We start from the raw sequence: 7,981 nt of genomic DNA, 5'->3' as shown, positions 1-7,981 counted from the left end.
CATAATCAAATGGGACAGAACCTTAAGGTAGCTAATTAGTTTAGTTTAGATTCTATGTGTTTGGAACAGATAGAATACTGTTTGAATGGCACATTAGCTAAGGCTAGAAAATCTTATTACACAGAAGAATTTTTTCTTATGAAGATATTCTCTCTCTATATATATATACTGACACACCTACACACACACACACACACACACACACACAGAATTTAGAGACTAACACTAAAATTCAGCTAAACTAAACAACACTAAAATACACACCAAACTCACTAAAGAATAATACTAATCAGAATCTAAAAAAATATAAGTAAATACAATTCAGGTCACAATGCTAAAATAAATTACTTGTAAGCTCAGAGACTCAAGGAAGGAAAAGAAATACAATTAGTTTTTGCTGACAATCTAGCTTCACAGCTTTATTAAAATGTCATCTAACAGAAACCTGTTCATTTACTTGAAAAGCATTTGAGAGAATCCTACATTCAAGACATTTTCTAAGTGCTAGGGGGAAGGGAGAGGAAATGGGAGAAAAAGACATAGCTACTATCCCAATGGAGCTCACAATTATTAGAACTAAGATCAACCCTACAAATCACTTTAATAAAGGAATACCATTAAAGTATAAAATGAGTTAGAAAGTGCAAATTAAAAAAAAACTAGAAATTATTTTCAGTGTGGATGGGTAAAGAATATCTGGGAATTCTAGATAGAATATCTGAGTGGAAATTTAGAGATTAGAAAGAAAAAATTCACAGATAAACCTGGGTTTTGGAAGGAATGTGAAGAAAGAGGAGAGAATTCTAGACAGAAGAAATAGGTATAAATTCAAAGAAATAGCAAGTAATAAAGGGGAGTAGTGGCAACAAGTCTCCAAAAGTAGGTTGGAATCAAATTATGGAAAGCTTTCAGTATTAGGTGAAGAACTAAACTTCATTTGATAGCTAATAGGCAGCTGCTAGAAAATATTTAATGGTGCTTTCAGGAAATTTTGGCGATTCAATAGTATGATGACTTAGATTTCCCTTTATGTTTTCAAACTTACATACTATAAATACTCCATAAAAGAATAAATCATTATAAAAATTTTATTAAAATTACTGAAAAAGAATTTAAGCTCAGTTAAAAATAACAGCTTAAATATATAAACTACAAGTTCTTTTATATGTCATTTAATGGATTTAAGGAATTAAATCTTTAAAAGAAAAAATAAATATATGCAGCATTGGAAATTACATAGTGTATACTTAAAATAATACACTCATGAGATACTTAGAAAATTCCAAACAACAAAAATCAATTAATCAATGAGCATTAATTAAAAATGCTTGTTAGAATCATTATTGGGAGCACATATAATAAAAGGCAAATATATTTTGTATCTTGTTCAAGAATCTTGTTACAAAGGAATTTACAAGTGTATTATAAGACAGTCTTACTTAAAATGAAGTATGGCCTAGGAAACTTTTTTTTTTTAAAAGCAAGGTTGAAATTCTTTTAATTTTGGGGAAACAATTAAGGTTACACATTTTCAGGTACTGTTACAGCCATATTATTTCTTTGTGTGTGGGGAGCAGGGAAAAACATCAACTTCATGTATTCATAGAAAGAGGAAGCTGAGGGAATTTGAGACAGTTGAGGAAGCAAAGACACCACACTCTCCAACAATCAGCAGACACTGTGCTCGGTCACTGGGAGATTCAAAGAGAAAGAATAAAACAACCTCTACTCAAAGAAAAACAAATATGGAGAATAAATACGAAGTATAAAATATGAGGTAGTTTGTAGGGGAGGGCACCAACAATTTCAGGGAATCTCAAAAGGCTTCATGCACAATATGACATTTGAGTTGAAAAGGACTCTGAAGAATGGTGAGAAAGAAGTACATTCCAAGATTTGGAGAGGTGTATATATGGGGGGTTGGGGGTATGCAAAAACACAGAGACAGGAGATGGAGAGTACTTTGGCCAGTCTGGATTCACATATTTGCAGGCACAGAGAGGCAGTCAGTCAGCATCAGAAGCAACTTTAAGGATTATGATCCCTGGAAGCAGAAAAGAGAGATTCAAGGGAAAGTTAGAGGTAACAATTGAGAATATATGTTCAGAAAGGACTAGCTCCTAGGAGCCCATCACCTAGGAGGGATGTTTTCATGAAAAGATTCAAGAGAAAAAGGACATCAAAGACCTGCAGTCCTAGATGAGTTAGTGCCTTTGCTGTATGTACTCTGTACATATGTGCTTTACTATGATTGTACTCCAAGTTTATATCCATTATTCCCAGAGACATTTTGTGTAGCTTCAGGAGAACGTGTTTCAGGTTTCTGAGAGGAATGTTTTAAAGCTTCTGTTCCTACTATGTCATCTTACCTGATACTTTCTCCTGGCATATTGTAAGGAGGAAGCTCACTGGCAGGGGCTCATGAGTTATGATTTTAGGTGTGCAGCTGTTGGAGTAGGAGCTACCCTTTGGAAAAGTAGCCTAAAGGAAGTACAATATTTCTATCTTGTTTAATCACATAAGAAACATTGTTTCCTCTTTTTCTCTTCCTCATTTGGTCCCATAAACACTTAAGTAACAGAAATTCAGAATTAGATTCATATAAAAACAAATGAAAAAGTAATTTAGAAGAAATGCTTATTCTGTACCAAGCATCATGCTATAACATTAAGGATATAAATACAAAAGGAAGACAACTTCTGCTCTCAAGGAGCTTATGTTTAAGTTTATTTAATTAATTTAGAATATTTTCCCATGGTTATATGAATCATGTTCCCCCCTCCTACTCTCCTTCTGTAGCCAACAAGCAATTTCACTGGGTTTTACATGTACCATTCATTGATCAAGACCTATCTCCACATTATTATTTGCACTAGGGTGATCATTTAGTCTACATCCCCAATCCTATTCCCATCAACCTATGTGATCAAGCAGTTGTTTTCCTTCTATGTTTCTGCTCCCACAGTTCTTCCTCTGGATGTGGATAGTGTTCTTTCTCATGAATCCCTCAGAATTGTCCTGGATCATTGCATTGCTACTACTAGATAAATCCATTACATTTGATTTTACCACAGTGTATCCGTCTCTGTGTATAATGTTCTTCTGGTTTTGCTAAGGAGCTTATATATTTTAATAGGGAAGACAATGCATATAATAGAGGTAGTCTTAGCAGAAACTTGGGATAATAATGAAAAATTGAGCAGTAATTGATGTAACTGAAATTTCCAGGAGTGATGGTATTATAGGCTAGTACATCTTTCTGGAATGTGTTCACAGTTTGTCCTGTCTTAGAGTAGTCCTCTTTTTTACCCAAATATTCTTCCCCTTCCACTCCACTCCTGTATCCCACCTGGGTACTTTACTCCCCCATAATAAGTAGCTATGGCAGATGAGAAATACTGCATTCAAAGTTAGCATTCCAGTCTTGCCCCTTGTCTCAAAAATCTTTAAACTTCAAAGTTTTTAGCTTGACATTTAAGACACTCTACAGTTTTGTTCTATTTTTTTTCAGCTTTATTGAACTTATTAGCCTTCTAAGCAAACTTTGCTGTGGCCAAACTGGACCTTCTCTGTCTTCTGAACATGCCCTGTATTTTCCCAACTTCATTCATATTCCCTTGGCTTCTCTTCACTTAATAATAAATTTCTATCCTTCCTTTATTCAATTCCTTTATGAAGCCTTTCATGATACCTTTAGTTCATAATGTTCTTCCCTTGGCCACCCAACAGACACCCACATTTCATTTTGCTGTGTACCTTTCTAATTTTCTCATATATTAATTAGATGGTCATGGCTGTCATTTCACAGACTGATATGATATAAACAACACAGTAAAGATGATGATAACATGTATATAGTATTTGAAGTTTTGCAAGTATATAAGCATCTCATTTTATCCTCATAAGGACCTTGGGGTATGGAAGCTATTATCATCCCAATTTTGTAGATGAAGATGTAGAGTCAGAGAGAGGTTAATAAGTAACTTGCCCAGGATCATACAAGTATATGTACAGTAGTAAGTGTATGAAGCTGAATATTTACTTGGTCTTCCTGAATATAATTTCAACACTTTATCTAATTGCCCTCTAGTTCTGTCAAATCTAATTTTATATTTTACCCCCAAGAGTACACTTAGTACACAGAATGTGCTTAATATTTGCTGCATTGCCTATATTTTAAAACTTTTAAGACCCTGGGCAATAGCCTTAGTATGACTGTTCTAATCATTATATTTTTCCATATTGACAGACATTCTTTGTCTGTCTCACAGATAGAGAGGCATTAACCGAGAGTAGACTGTACTATTCTTGTGTCTTTTTTCCATTTATTTACAGCAATAGTACTCTTTTGCTTAATCTTTCTCTTTACTTTGCTTCCTCTTTTCCATCTACATTAACTTTGTTTTTCTTTATTTCTGTGTTATATTATTACACAATTTATCTTTTATCCCCTCCCCTTCTGCATAAGGAAACGTTTTAGATTCATGTATAAATTTATTTTGTACTCAAGAGATAAACAAATGCTACATTAGAAAAATAGCTTTCAGGAGGTTGCAAAGGGAACTGAATAGGTTTGCATGCATGCTCACATTCAGTTCCCCTTTGTGGCCAGCTAGCTAAAAATATTGGAACACAAAGTCAGCGATGGCTGAGGCAGAATTAGTGAGTTCCATGTTTGCATAATAAGCATAGCCTATTAGAGTTGCATGGTTTGCTAGCTTGATATCCTTGATCCTGAAAATAAAGAAAACTTGAGTCATGAGCAGCAAATTAACTGCATAGCCCATCATGATGAACTTTTAAGCTTTTAATGCTAACAAAGTGATGGGATTAAAATATAGAATAAAAATCACTCTAAAAGAATCTTTAGGTCAATGAATTTGATAGATAGCAGAAACCAGAAATTCATGCAGTTATCTTGAAAAATTAGATGAACATGAGAGAAAAGGAGAAAGTTTAAAAAAATAATAACTTTATTTGGGTTTATATTTTTGGATTTTGGTTTTATAAGATTATTTACAAAAATGAAAATATGGAAATGTTTTGCACGATAATACATATATGTATAACCCAGACTGAAACAGGATGGGGAAGAGAAGGGATGGAAAGAGATAAGCTTGATTATACAACTTAGGTAAACTTGTGTGGAAATTAGTTATTACATGTAATTGGAAAAAAATAAAAAATAAAAAGATTAAATATCAACAACAGAAATTTATACAGTTGTTTTAAGATTTGTAAAATAATCTATATAGCTCATTTAATTCTCAAAAGAACTATAAGGTAGGTACCTTGGTCTTATTTTCATTTTATAACGAAGTTATGAAACAGAGAGGTTAGATGCCTCATTCATTATCACACAGTTGGTAAATAATACAAGAAGGGAGATTTGAATCCAGGTCTTACACTTCTCTTCTACTATACTTCACTGCCTCTTTTCTTATAGAAAGATAAAAAGAATGAACATGGATGAAGGGAGGGAACATAGGAAGGATTTGAGGGAAAGATCAAGGAATTATATGAAAAATAGAACCTAGTGCATCTAAGAAATTCTTTGTAACACTCTCAGTCTGAGTGGGCTCTGTTCACCTTCTTCTTTTCTTCTGTGAGGCCCAGAAATTAACTAGTTTACTTCCTTTCCCACTAGAATGTCTGTTATTTCTAACTAGGACATTGATCCTTTTTTGGCCAACTGCAGAACAGAGAACCTCCTATTGTGATGCTCCACAAGATATACAGTTCTTTTGGAAAAAAAAAAAAACCAACCAAATTTAAGTTATTATAATACCAATAACAAAGGGAAATTTTAAAAAGTCTCTTTCCTATGCTTGTTTCTTTTCTTTCAGGCAAAATTACATATTTAGAAGGTGTTAATTAGTAGATATAAAAATGTATGTAAGATTTAACTACATCTGAGTAGATTAGGCTCAGATTTTCCTGGTATTTCATAGGAGTTGGGTCATGGAGCCAACAGCTGAGTTGGGACTAATGTGCTTTGTGGTCAGACAGTAGTAACCCACAAGGTTAAGCTTCTCTTCTCCCTAACTGCCATCTACTACTGCCAGTGCAAGGATTAGAGGGGTGAGTATATGGTGGCAGTAGAGTAAATGTACAAAGTAGGAAATTATATTTACAAAGAACTGATGGTATCAATTTTTTCAGTTAAAAAACTTTTATTAAATAATATTATGCATGAGGCATTTTATTATATTATGTATAATAAAACATCATGATGGCTCCCCTTCAATATAAACAATGCCCTTTAAGAAATATTCCTATCCAAAGAACTGGAAATCAATGAGATGCTCATCAACTAGGAAATGGCTAAATAAATTGTGGTATATACTTGTGATAGAATACCACTGCATTGTAAGAAATAAGTGGATCAATTTTTAAAAACTTGGAAAGGACTACATCAGTTAATGAAGAGTGAAACAAGAACTAAAGGATCATTATATACAGCTACAGATTGAATATTACAGAATAACTTGTGAATGTTCACCTTCAGAGAATGAACTGCAAAAAAGTAAACACAAAAGACAATCTAGATACATGTATCTCTTTGTGATGGAGGAGCTGAGATATCAGGAAATAAATTCTACTTAATAAAATTTAGAAGAATTTCCTAGCAGTATAGTAATTTCTATCACCACTACCTAAGCTACTCTTTTAAATATAAGATAGAAATGAAAAACAATTCCCTTTTTCTTAAAGCAACCATAAACAATGGGTGTTGGAAGCATAAACTTTATTACTCGATGCAGAGATTTATATAAATCACATTTTGCCCTTCCTGGTTGAGATGTTATGGTTATGAAGAAAATTGATAAAGCACAGATCAATAACATCATCATCTTTTTCTGAACCAGTCAGAGTTAAAGAATCAGTAACATTAAAGATGGAAAAATTCACAAGTATAATAATATTCACTCTTTTAGAAAGCTGGGGTACAGTTGTTCTATTAAATGAAAAATCTAACAAGTGTTCATGATTCCTTTCTTCTTTTTTCCCCCCTTCCTTTGATTAGCAGTTTAATTCATATTGGATACTTTTTGTTATAAGTTGTGGGTAACTCATTCATACCTCTTATGAGGTAACACAGACTGGTGGTGGAAAGGATGAACATTTAGGGTGGGCCTTCATCAAGACTGCCGAGAAAAAGGATTTTGGAATTACTTTAATAAATTAGTAGAGAACAGTTATAGGTCTGGGGAGGAAGAGAGTAGTTATTGTTCTTTTGGTGAGTAAAGAGTTGTTTGGGGCAGATAGGTGGTGCAGTGGATAGAGTGCCAGGCCTGAAGTCAGGTAAGACTCACCTTTATGAGTTAAAATCTGGCCTCAGATACTTAACAAACTCTGTGACCCTGGGTAAGTCACTTAACCCTATTGACCTCTGTTTCCTTATCTGTAAAATGAGCTGGAGAAGGAAATGGCAAACCACTTTAATTTCTTTGCCAAGAAACTCCAAATAGTGTATGAAGAGTCAGGCATGCCTGAAAAAAACCTTAGGCTGTATACAAATGTCCTGCATAACTCATACGACCCCCTAAAACTACTTAAAAATCATAGGGAAAGAATTGGGAACCTATAGCTACTCATGTAAAAAAAACAAAAAAAACCATTTTTTTAATCTCATCAAATGATTTCACAGAATCATAGGACTAGAGTTTTAGATATTAAGGGAAGTTAAGTGACTTGCCACAGGTCATACAACCCCTAAATCTAGCTTTTTACAAGTTCTCCTTCCCTTTTCCAAATGCCTCCCTGTACACTTTCTAATAGAATAGATCTAAATCAATAACAGATGAATGAGAAAGGAAGAAAAATCTAAAGATGTAACAGTCTAAACCAGAGAAATGAAAATTCTACGTAAATACCTTTATGACTACTTAAAAAAATACAACATGGATATGCTTTGGGAAAATTTCTGGGTAAAACTATATATATTCACAGGAAAAAAATTTGTTATGAATGAGTGATA

The 7,981-nt window shown here is 33.5% G+C and overlaps 1 protein-coding gene across 18 annotated transcripts in view; it reads right to left on the bottom strand.

The window, feature by feature from the left end:
- The window catches only part of CASK (calcium/calmodulin dependent serine protein kinase), a 465,908-nt gene that overhangs the window by 161,219 nt on the left and 296,708 nt on the right, over window positions 1-7,981 (bottom strand). The gene's annotated exons all lie outside the window — the stretch shown is intronic.

This window comes from Monodelphis domestica, chromosome 4, assembly GCF_027887165.1.
Source record: "Monodelphis domestica isolate mMonDom1 chromosome 4, mMonDom1.pri, whole genome shotgun sequence".
Lineage (NCBI taxonomy): Eukaryota > Metazoa > Chordata > Mammalia > Didelphimorphia > Didelphidae > Monodelphis > Monodelphis domestica.
The sequence above is the reverse complement of the archived record's forward strand: the minus strand, read 5'-3'. Positions and strand labels throughout refer to the sequence as shown.